This window comes from Lissotriton vulgaris, chromosome 10 (genome assembly GCF_964263255.1).
Source record: "Lissotriton vulgaris chromosome 10, aLisVul1.2, whole genome shotgun sequence".
Taxonomy (NCBI): Eukaryota; Metazoa; Chordata; class Amphibia; order Caudata; family Salamandridae; genus Lissotriton; species Lissotriton vulgaris.
The window spans coordinates 986,060,122-986,072,940 of NC_141698.1; positions in this window are offsets into that span (position 1 = coordinate 986,060,122).

The window sequence follows — 12,819 nt, forward strand, 5'->3', positions numbered from 1 at the left end:
AGGGTCTCTGAGGGCATGCCACCCTCAGAGACCCCTCACCTTAACACCCACACACTGCCACTGCAGGCTGCGTGTTTTGGTGCAACCCAAACTAAAGAGTCGACATGGCCCACATCCTTGTGTGCAATGCCCACCCACACTACCTGTGGCATGGGTAAGTCACCCTTTTAGCAGGCATTACAGTCTTAAAGGCAGGGTGCACCGTAGCATAGGGGAGGGCATATATGCATGAACAATATGCCCCTATAGTGTCCATGCCATTCACAGACATTGTAAGTGCAGTGAAGCCATTTTATGCACATAGGCTGGGAGTTTGTCAGCACAAACTCTATTGCTCCATGATGGCTTTGCTGAAGACTGAGAAGTTTGGCACCAAACTTCACAGCACATTAAACCCACACTGATGCCAGTGTTGCATTTAATGTAAAATGCAGTAAGAGGGCATCTTAGAGATGCCCGCTGGAAAACGACCATCCTTGGAGTGGTTCCTGAATGGCAACCCGCCATCTGCCACCTCTCTAGGTACTGAAACAAAGCACATCCTGGTGTCATGCCTCCTCACCCAGGATGGGCAGTTTCCACGAACGGGAAGCTTCAATGGCTTGCTGCGTTTGTTAGCTAGCCCCAAGCCTCTGCTGCTATCAGGAGTTGGCTCCCGCCGGTTCTGACCCCTCTTACGGCAGGAGAATTGATGGAAAAACCTACAGGGAAAGGGAGGTGTGCCTATCTTTGCCAACCCCAACCCTCAGGTGAGGAAGGCGAAGTGAAGCACATATCTCAGCCCTCTCCATCTTGAAAAATTAGGGCACTCCCCCAATGAGGACAAGGCGTATGCCCCAGCCCCACTTTAGGTGGCATAAGAGGGGGATGAAGAGACCCATGGTATGGGATCAATTGGTCCCAACCTTCACCCCCCCGTAACACCCACAAATCTAGGTATTTAGGGGAACCCCTGAACCTTAATCCTTAGATATGAAAACCTAAGAAGAAGAACCAAAGTGGCGTGCTGCAGTGAAGATGACCAGAACAACTGCTTTGGCTCCATCCCTACCAGCCTGTCTTCTGCTTCAGAGAACCTGCGAGCTGAAACCAGCGAGTCCTGCAGCTAAGCAGCTTCCAATAACCCTGGAGAACTGCCCTGCCTTCGAAAAAGAATCATCTTCAGAGGGCACGAATTGCCCAACAGAGAAACTCCAATGTCAAGGACTCCCGGTCCAGGTGGATCCGCGTCCCCAGCACACTCTGCACCCGACACCCACCTCCCGATTTTGACTGGCTCACCTATCCTGTGAAGTCTCTCCGGCAATCCTGACCTTGTCTTTATCAGTGGCTGACCTATGCAAGAACACCTCTCCCCCTCGATGCATGCAGCCCGACTGCGACTGGAACCAGTTGCGAAACCTCTTTACCAAAAGGCACCCCTGCATCTTCCACCCCCTGACTTTATGGAGCCCAGCTGATGTCGTCCCCCAGATATCCAACTTACCTGCATAACCGTAGGTCGCCTTCATCCAGCCTCCTGGTCCAAGCCTGCAGCCTCTTTCCAAAAAAGACGACCTCCGTTGTAAAGTATTGGTTGCCCGACACTGATTTGAGCCATACACCCAGCCACTCCTGTGCTGCTGGTGGTTTAGCTTTGGTGCTGCTTTGTGGCCGCCTGTGCTCACCTTAATCCCCGGGGTGTTTGCCCTAAGACCGTGGGTACCTACCTGCAAACAGTGCCTCTTCGTAGTACCCCCAGGCACTATTGGATAACATTGTGCATAGAGACCTCTGCATCTGGCCACCCTAGTGCCGCTGGTGGTTCAGTACCTCCCTGGTCTTGAACCTTATCCTGTTGTTGTCCTGAGCCTGCAAGGCTTGGGAAAGAAGTTGAGTACTTACCTGCAAACTGTTTAACATTGTGGGTACCTACCTTCAAACTGTGCCTCTTCGAGGTACCCCCCCGGCTCCATTGGATAACATTAGGCCCAGTGACCTCTGCACTCAGCCGCCCAATGGCCATTGTTAGTTCATTACCTACCTGGTGTTAAACCTTCCCTTGTGTTGTCCTAACCCCCCAAAGCCGAGGGATGTAAGTTGAGTGCTTACCTCCAAACTTTAATATTGTGGGTACCTACCTTCAAACCGTGCCTCTTCGAGTTACCCCCCAGCTCCATTGGATAAAATTAGCCCAGTGACCTCTGCACTCAGCCACCCCAGTGCCGCTGTTAGTTCAGTACCTACCTGTTCTTAAACCTTGTCCTAAAACCCCGAAGCTTGGCGAAAAAAGTGTAGGTACTTACCTGCAAACTGTTTAACATTGTTTTCCGCAATAGATTTGCAATGTAGTTCTATCTATTGTACTGAACTCTCAAACCTTATCACTCCAAAAGCATACAACTGTACTTGTTTGACATCTACAGAAAACATTCTTAATATGATAAAGTATATAACTGCATTCACAAAACATTACTGCATTCTTGAAAAGTATTGTTACTTTTAAACTACTGTGAAACTTACCTGCACTAAGTGATTTTTGGTTCTAGAAATAAAATAACAAAATAACAATGTTTTGTACAACATAATGATCTGAATTCAGTCTTTAAGTGCCCTTTTTTGCATGGTTACCCCCTTACCTTTTTTCCAGATACATGATGCCAACTTGAGTGAGGGTGCCCTGGGTACCTGCCAATCGGGCTTACAGGGCCTATGTTCTTTCCCAAAACAGTACCTTTGTCTCCACAATTGGCACACCTCTGGGCCACAAGCAAGTACCTTGTAAACGGTACCCCAGGTACCAAGTGCCTTGTGACCAGAGAGGGTCTCTGAGGGCATGCCACCCTCGGGGACCCTTCACCTTAACACCCACACACTGCCACTGCAGGCTCCGTGTTTTTGGTGCAGACCAAACTAAAGAGTTGACATTGCCCACATCTCTGTGTGCAATGCCAACCCACACTGCCTGCAGCATGGGTAAGTCACCCCTCCAGCAGTCATTACAGTCCTAAAGGCAGGTACACCATACCACAAGTGAGGGCATAGTTGCCTGAGCAATATGCCCCTACAGTGTCTGTGTCATTCACAGACATTGTAAGTGCAGCGAAGCCATTTTGTGTACATGGGCTGAGAGTTTGTCAGAACGAACTCCACAGCTCCATGGTGGCTGAAGACTGAGAATTTTTATACTAAACTTCTCAGCACATTAAACCCACACTGATGCCAGTGTTGGGTTGAATGTAAAATGCACTCATAAGGTTTCTTAGAGATTCCCCCAGGAAAACAACAAGCACCTTTGTGGTTCTTGAATGGCTACCCACCATCTACCACCTCTAGACAGGTTTCTGGCCCCTGCATAGAGAGTCTCCACTCTCTGGGTCCTGAAACACAGCACATCCTGGGCAGAGGTGTCATTCCTGCTCCCCCAGGATGGGCAGGGTCCACAAAGGGGAAGCTTCAAAGTCCAGCAGGGGTAGCTGCCTTTGTTCGCTACCCCTGCTGCTATCAGCAACTGGCTCCCACTGGCTCTGATTCCCACTTTGGGCAGGAGAATCGGCAAGAAAACATAGAGGGAAAGGGAGGTGTGCCTACCTTTGTCAACCCCACCCCTCAGGTAGAGGAGGTGAAGCAGAGCACACATCTCAGTCCCCTCCAACTTGAAGATGAGGGGACTGCCCCAATCAGGATGAGGCCTACGCCCCCCACTGGAGGTTGGCATTAGAGGGGGTGTAGACACCTCAGCGAAGGGACCCTGTAACGTCACTAAATCTAGGTATTTAGGGCCACCCGTAACATTATTCCTTTGATACGATAACCTAAGAAAAACAAGGCCTGAAGAGTCGTGCTGCAGAGAAAAGGATAACAATACTGTTTGCCTAAGCTCCACCAGCCTGTCTCCTGCTTCAGAGACCCTGTGAGCTGAAACCGGTCAGTCCTGCAGCCAGCAGCCTCCAAAAACATCAGACACCAGCCCTGCCTTCGAAAAAGTCTCTTGTATCCAGTGGACACGAATTGTCCAACAAAGAAACTCCAACTTCAAGGACCCCGGATCCAGGCAGATCCTTGTCACCAACACACTCTGCACCTGATGGCAATGGCAATGGCCAAAGATCGAGTGACTCACCTATCCTGTAAAGTCTCCCCAGTGATCATGACCTCGTCTGCATCAGTGGCTGACCTCTCGAGGACCCCCCTCAACTCCTGCAGCCTCTGTTCGAAGAGTCTCCCGACAAAGACAAGAATCAGACGAGAAAACCCCAACACCAAAAGGCACCACTGCATCCTCCGTCCCCGACTTTGAAGAGCCCAGCTGACAGTGCCCAGTTGTTCCCCCAGCTATCCAACTTACCTACCCAGTTGTTGATTGCCTTCATGCAACTTCATGGTCCAAGGCTGCAGCCTCTTTCCGAAACCGATGACCTCCATTGGAGGGCATTGGGCATCAGATGCTGGTTTTCACCCTGTTCAACTGGTGGTGTAGATTTGGTGCTGCATCGTGGCCCCTCCCTGTTCCCACATCAACCACCATGACATTTGCTCTAAGACCGTGGGTACCTACCAGCAATCCGTGCCTCTTTGAGGCACCTCCATAACATTGTGCCCAGTGACCTCTGCATTTGGCCGCCCTAGTGTCGCTGGTGGTGCAGTACTTACCTGATATTGAACCATTTTCTGTGTTGTCCTAAAGTTGAGTACTTACTTGTTTAACATTGTTTTCCTCTGTTGGATTGCATTGTAGCACTGAACTGTCTAACCGTATCACTGCAAAAGCATACAACTGTACTTAATTGACTTCTAAAGAAAATATTCTTAATACTGTAAAGTATATAACTGCATTTACAAATCATAACTGCACTCTTGAAAAGTATTGCTACTTTTGAACCACTGTGAAACTTACCTACACTAAGTGATTTTTGGTTCCCCCTGTAATGCTCCTAAATCTAGGTATTTAGGGGCACCCCTGAACTTTGCTCCTTAGATATGACAACCTAAGATGAAGAACAGAAGAGCCATGCTGCAGAGAAGATGACGACAACAACTGCTTTGCCCCCTCCCTGCCAGCCTGTCTTTTGCTTCAGAGAACCTGCAAGCTGAAGCCAGTGAGTCCTGCAGCTAAGCAGCCTCTAAGAACCCCGGAGACCTGCCCTGCCTTCAAAAAAGACTCTTGCCCTCCGAGGACACAGATTGTCCAACAAAGAAACTCCAATTTCAAGGACTCCGGATCCAGGCAGATCCTTGTCCCCAGCACACTCTGCACCCAAAGCCCACGGTTTGGGTTCGAGTAATTCATCTATCCTGTGAAGTCTCCCTGGCGATCCTGACCTTGTCTGCATCAGTGGCTGACCTATCCAGGACCCCATCTCCCCTTCAACGGCTGCAGCCCGACTGCGATTGTAACAAATTGAGAAGCCCCGACAATAAAAGACACCCCTGCATCCCCCGTCCCCTGACTTTAGGGAGCCCAGCTGATGGTGTCCCCCAGCTATCCAACTTACCTGCCCAACTGTTGGTCACCTTCATCCAGCCTCCTGGTCCAAACCTGCAGCCTCTTTCCGGAAACGACAAACTCCGTTGGAAAGCATAAGGTGCCCGACACTGATCTGCACCCTAGACCCGGCCACCCCTGTGCCTCTGTTGGTGTTGCTTAGGTGCTGTTTTGTGGCCACCCTGTGCTCACTTCAACCCCAGGGCATTTACCCTTACACCATGGATGCCTACCTTGAAACCATGCCACTTCGAGGTACCCCCCGGCTCCATTGGCTAACATTGGGCCCAGTGACCTCTGCACTCTGCCGCCCAGTATCGCTCTTGGTGCAGTACCAACCTGGTCTTGGACCTTGCCTTATGTTGTCCTAAACCCACGAAGCCTGGGGAAGTAAGTTTAGGTACTTACTTGCAAACTGTTTAACATTGTTTTCCTCCATAGATTTGCATTGTAGTTCTATCTATTGCATTGAACTGTCAAACGTTATCCCCGCAAAAGCATACAACTGTACTTGATTGACATCTACTGAAAACATTCTTAATACTGTAAAGTATATAACTGCATTTACAAAACATTACTACATTCTTGAAACATATTGCTACTTTTAAACCACTGTGAAACTTACCTGCAGTAAATGATTCTTAGTTCAAGAAATTAAACAACAAAGTAACAATTTTTTGTACAACCCATTGGTCTGGATTCAGTCATTGAGTCTGAGACATAATTTATTGCCTGAGAGTGTACAATAAATGCTTACCACTACCCTCTGATAAGCCTAGCTTCTCAGCGCAGTTACCTCTAAATTGAAAGTAAGGTATTATCTACTTTAACCTCTTCAATACCTTTAGGAACTCAATGGACTCTGTTCACACTATACCTCTTTTTGGTACAGTACATACAGAGTCAGCTTCCTACAAACATCCACACCCAAATTACAAAATGCAAGTGCAAGCCAAAGCCTATAGCGCCCTCGCATTCTAAAACATTCCTGAAAAGATACAATCCATATGATACTGGTAAGAAAAACAGAACTCCTGAGGAGCTCTTGATAGTGAAGGTCCTAAGTGCAACATGCCATCTCATCAGACTAAGTACAGTACTATACCATCACCATCAATGAATCCACCAAAAGAAGCAGAACATTCTTCAAGACAATCAGGAACTGAATCCCTCCTGCCAGATTCACCTATTTCTCACTCCCCAGAAAAGTGCAATACCATCAACCTCTTCTTCAGTGACAAAAATGAAGGAGATCCGCAAACACATTGACGGCCTTAAACCTACTTCATCTCATGAATGACGTGGCCTGGCAGTTAAAGCTGGACTGTTTCCATTGGAGCAGGGTCAGAACAGATTTTTACGTGGCTAGGTCCAAACTAAGATGGCATGGTGTGCAAAATAATGGATTGGAATGTGGCCTGAGTAATTACCAGTGGCTGCGAATAATTCAAGCATTCTATCCATCACAGTTTTGAATACTTTAGTGTTGTCCTAAATACTGTGGGCATACAAAAACATGAATAGCTGGCTAACTTATCAGTAGTTGAAATGGGGGCTCCCACTGCCCTGTGTTGTATGCTGTGCCAGGTGGAAGTAAAATATGAATGGCACAACAACTAATCAGTAGCTGAAGTAGGCTGACACTGCTGCCCAAGCAGGAGGCACCTGAAAATCCCAGAGGCAGCAGCAGACACAAACAACCATGTACAAATTCAATAGATCTTGCCTATTCAAGACCTATTGGTTTTGCCAGTCTTTTAGCCATATTGATCAGCAGGGTTGGCAGCTGTTCAGCATTGCTAAAAGTTAGTGGCATGGCATAGAGTGTCATAGGGGAGAGTGGCATAGAGGACAGTGGCATGCAGTAGCGTAGAGTAGTGTAAAGTAAAGTAGAGTGGCATGTAGCAGAGGGATGTAGAGTGGAGTGCAGTGCCTTAGAGTGGAGTGACGTTGAGTATAGTGGAGTGGTGTTGAGTAGAGTGGAGTGGTGTGGCATAGAGTAGAGTGGGTGTAGAGTGAAGTGGTAGAGTATAGTGGCATATATTGGAGTGGAGTTGAATGAATGGAGTGGAGTGGTTAAAGTGGAGTGGAATAGCATTGAGCAGAGAGGATTAGAGTGGCATAAACCTGTGTAGAGTTAAATGGAGTGGTGTGCAGTACAGTGGCATAGAGTAGAGTGGAGTGCTGTAGAGTAGAGTGGCGTACAGTTGCGTGAAGTAGAGTAGGATTGCATTGAGTGGCATACAGTGAAGTGGTGTGGAGTAGAGTGGAATAGAGTGGTGTAGAGTGGCGTGGTATAGAATGGAGTGGCGTAGATTGGCATGGAGAAGAGTGGAATGGGGTAGCGGAGTGGTGTAGAGTGGGTTAGAGTAGAGTGGTATAGAGAGGTGTGGTGTAGAGTAGAGTGGTACAGAGTGGCGTTGTCTGGAGTGGAGTGGTGTAGAGTGCAATAGAATCAAATTGTGTGGAGTGGTGTTAAGGGAAGTGGCGTAGAGTGGAGTGGCGTAAAGAGGAGTGGCATAGAGTAGTACAATTGTGGGTGTAAGTAACTCAAACAAGGAACCAAAATTAAAATGAGTGCACAAGTATGAGGCAGGAAGGGGATGAATGTCTGAAAAGCAATGATGATAGGTGTGCGGTGGCGGCATGCATTATGAGGGTGTAATCTGCTGTAAGTGTGGAATTTTACATTGTAACAGCTTAAACCAAACCACATAGAATGGCAAAGGATGATCTAATAGTAGAGATTTTGGGTAATAAGGTTCAACTTATAAGACAGTACATTTGGAATGGGTTGGTGTTTTCTTGGGGGAGAGAATACAGTTCTAGTTTGCACCCCAGTCTGTTCAGGTTAAGTTGATTTCAGTTAATCAAGTTCTGGAAATATGTACTTTGATTGTTCTATACTGTTCATACGTTCTGATTTTCCATCAGTTGCTTCTTTCTTGGCTGTGGCACCAGCAATATGCTCTTCCTCCTAGGCAATTTATGCTTTGATGGGCTGTACCTCCATCTTTTGGTGCTTTTGAGATTTCTTGTTTAGAGCCTAATGGCTTACATAATTTCTGCTTGCAATGGGCACTTGCCAAATTCTAGTTGCTCTTTAAGAAACTGCACTAGGCCCCCTTTATCTCAGCTCATCACTCCCTACAGCAGTCAGGATTCCTAGGATCCATAGACTTCATTCTCTGGACAGTTCTCCAACACTTCAGCTTCATTCTTGATGTTGTAGATACGTTGCAAGTAGCACACTCATTGATACATATGAAAACCTCTGGAGCGGGTGTCCTTTTTTCACCGGCCTCAGTAGGAAACCCCACGAAAGAGGCATCAAATGCTGTAAATGCGGTGTTAGGTAAAATGGACATTTACACCTTTGTCCAGTAGTCTGTCAAGATAAGGGTAAATTATAATATAAGGTAGACCATGAGATGAATATATTCATGTTTTACAAGATGGGAGCACAGCTCCAGTGTTTCTGCATGGGAGAAAAGAAAAATAAATGTCAAGAGTTGATTGGATTCTTCACACAAGAGATTACTATGGAAGTTATAAGGAACAGATTGTCTAGTCTGTGCCTCGGAGGCTCCAGAAGGCTTTGGACTGCTGCCTTATCTCATTAAGGTCAGCCAATGAGGGAAGGCAGCAGTCCCAACATCATCACAGCGTGGGATGCGGTCAGTGAGACTGCTTTCCCCACCCTACTCTGTGATAAAGTGTCCCTGATTGACACTCGACCCTGGTCGCTTCGGCACCTAAAACTGAAGCAACTAGGTGCGAGGCAATAGGTGACACCACCCCTCTTCACTGAGGGGAGGGCCTCAGGGACCTTTGCAAATCTGAGGACATCAGGCCCACAGGAGCTGTGACTTCCTCTGCCCAACAAAGTTCAGCTCAGGCAGCCAGGAGCCTGCACTAAATGCGCATGTCTGGCTCCTGGCAGCTTGAACTTATAGTGAACAGTGTCAGGCGACCTTTGTGCAGACTGACAGACATTGTTCATAAGGGGCGAAAGATGGAGGGGCGTGACCCCTCAGCCCCAGGAAGTCATATAAAAAACAAATGTATGGACAGACATACATTCACCACCATTTTAGGCAAAGGATTAGCTTAGTTGACTTCTATGCAAAATTAGAAAAATGGCAAAAGGGATTATTTAGAGTTTGGTGGATGTGGGGGATCTACCAAAAATTATTATTTTTCTGTGTGCACTATTAAGAGAGCATATCCAGGATTTAAACTCTAACTAGTATTGACAGTAATCCATCAGTTATTTGCATATGTCACAAATCCACCAAGCACTGAATAACCCCAAAGTATTTTGTAATTTTTTAACAGTCTTTAAGCACTCAATAATCTATGGGGCATATTTAAAAGCCCCTATTGCCACAGAAATGTCACTTTTAGTGATGTTCCTGTGGCTATATCGGCTTTGCCTTAGTTACAAGGCATCTTTAAGCCACTTAATCTGTCTTAATGCTGTCTTGTAAATAAGGTCCCCTCTCACGCTATACTAGCGTGAAAGGGGTGGGCAATAGGTGCTGTGGTTGGCGTTCCACCGCAACACCTATTGGTTTTGACACTGCCCCATATTTACAAGGGCAGCGTAAATATGGGGCAGCACCAAAATTATTACCAGGGAAAAATTGGTCTTAAACAGGCGCAACGAGGAGAAATGTTTCATTTCTCCTTGTTTTTGCAGTTTCTATGTGTGCTGCATTGCGCAGCACACATAGAAACAGCAAAAGACCACTGATTGTTTATGTGCAGGAAGGTGACCCTTCCTGCACATAAACAATTAACAAATGTGACGTTTTGCAACTTCTATGTGTGCTGCATTAAGTAGTAAACATAGAAGTTTCAAAATGCCACTTCAGATTGTTTATGTGCCGGAAGGGACACATTTGTGTGCAGGAAGGGACAACAGTCTTTCCCTACAATGGAGGAACCCTTGCACGGGTGTCTGCGATTGGACTACGCAGCAAAAATTTGCGCCAGCGCAGGGGGAAATGCAGGGCTGCACTGTATCCTTGTGAATACGGTGCAGCCCAGCATTTTAGAAGTGGTTGAACGCTGTGTTAAACCAAGGTGGCTAACGCTGTGCTCCCCCACTTCCTAATAAATCGGACTGAAAGTGCCAAATATAAATGTAATTAATTATAGAGCGATTATTCAAGAAAGTTACTATAACCTAATGTAATAATTAGTTACATTTATAAATTAAATAATTTCCCATTTTCTAAATGTTTTTATACTTTTTTTGTTTTAAACAAGCATTTGCTTATACATTAAAACAGCAACATATCTTTCTACCAACTTATCACAAAGAAGATGGAGACAGCCTGAAGTACTGTGGAGATACTATGATTATAAACCACTTTCATTGGCCCAGTAATGATTGGTTCAATTACTTTTGCACTATTAGAAAAATATTGCTCTGCCTGTATAGTTATTATCCTTGGGAATCATTATTTTTTGTAGTGGCCCTGCGTCATCTTTAAGACCTGCTGCATCAATTACAAATCAGTTACAGGAGGCTGATTATCATACCTAGCAGAAAAGAGTCGATCTTTGGTGGTCACTTCAATACCAGAAGCCAAGGCATTGAGAGGCTCGAACCTGGGAGAAGATAAAGAATGTTACCCGCTTCAGTTGAGGCTCCAGGGAAAAAGAACACCCACAATTTAACAGACAACCCTCCATCCTCCCCAAGTAGTTTTTCCATCCTTCGTCTCAAATGGTGGATCCGCATGGAAACAAAAACTCCAAAAACATAATTTGCAGAGAGATAAACTTCAAAATATGGATTGGCATAATCTCGACCCTACTTAAATATCTCCCTGCAAAAACCTCAATTTGTATTTAATATCTAAATTCAGCCAAATTCACTACCTATATTAGTTGGTAAATTTCAGTGGTCAAAGTGAGGGAAAACAAGTAGGGGAACTGTGGGCGGAGAATCAGAGGTCGGCAATACCCAATGATTGGGTCAGTGGGCGGAGTCAGAGGTTTGGCCAGAAACAGCACCACATCCCAATTTGTATTATTTGTGTGGCATTTCACTAGTCTGTTATAGCTTATTATGTTAATTCAACCTATGGATACACATGTTTATTGAAGGTTTCATATGAGCTATTTACATTAAAAACATTCACAAACTGAGACACGTTTCCAATCACAGAATGTCCGAAAAACGCTTAAAGGTGGAATCACAAGCCATTTGTCTCCCAGCCATGGAGTTTAGGTCATCAGCACTTCTCCCTTTTTCCACAAGAGCAGTTCAAACATGAATGGCAAAATATCCTAGTTCTCAAATGTTTTCCACATAATTATGGCTCTGCCATATTAGCCACATGATGTATCATCTGCTGCGTAATCTGATGATTTTAACTAAGCAATTGTATGTGGCTCAAACGAATCAAAAATTTTAAAGAAATTAGATTTGTGTTGCTGCGAAGTGCAGGGCCCTTTGACATGGTTGATTGGTCACCTCTTTCACTGCTGCATTTGTATATTACACTGGAACTAATGAGGGAAAATCTTAGCAGAGACTGTTAGTATGTGTAAAAATGTCAAAATAAAGTATCAGAAAATATACCACATTATGCTGTAGTCTTTTTTGCTAAAAATTGTAGTCATCACTGAGGCATGATTTTGTTCTCTATTGCTGCATAATTCCAATGTCTGCAAAACAGGCAGCACATGTTAAAAGTGCTTGTGCATGAAGCAGGGAGAGCGTGAAGTTTGCTAACTTAGTTTGGTGTGCATGCAAATCCGTTGCCTGATGAGATGCAGCTACTACTGCTGCAACAAGGCCAATGGAGGTATTAATGAGTGAGAAGGATTGGCCTCAAGGATCCTTTGACCTCAGTGACAGAGTCACTGTCACTCTAGGGTGTGCTGCTATGTAGGCATGCCCACAAGACTGGAGGTGACCTTCAGTCTGGATTGTGATGGGCAGGACCTGAAGGTTAACTCACACTTGCCACCGCTCTGGTTCACCTGCTGGTGATAAGACACCCGGGCTTCTATGGTCTAGTGGGGCCTTTTAACACCATCGGTGCTATGAGGATTCCTCCCTTGCGCTGAAGTTTTTAAAAACCCATTGTTCTTGACGAGCTCAGCTCGTCATGAGTGTATGAGAGGTGTACCTCATGACGAGCTGAGCTCGTCATGAGCTTCGAAGGTGTTAAGGACTAGCGGGCCTTCTAAGGTCTATCATGGGAATATGCTCTGTCAGGAGAGTGGTCTGGTAGACTGGTCATAAAGGCTGAACCTAGTTCTCCAGTTCCAAATGCGGCAGCTCTGACCATAGGCCACATCCTCTCCCCCCACTGAACACCATACTGCCCACC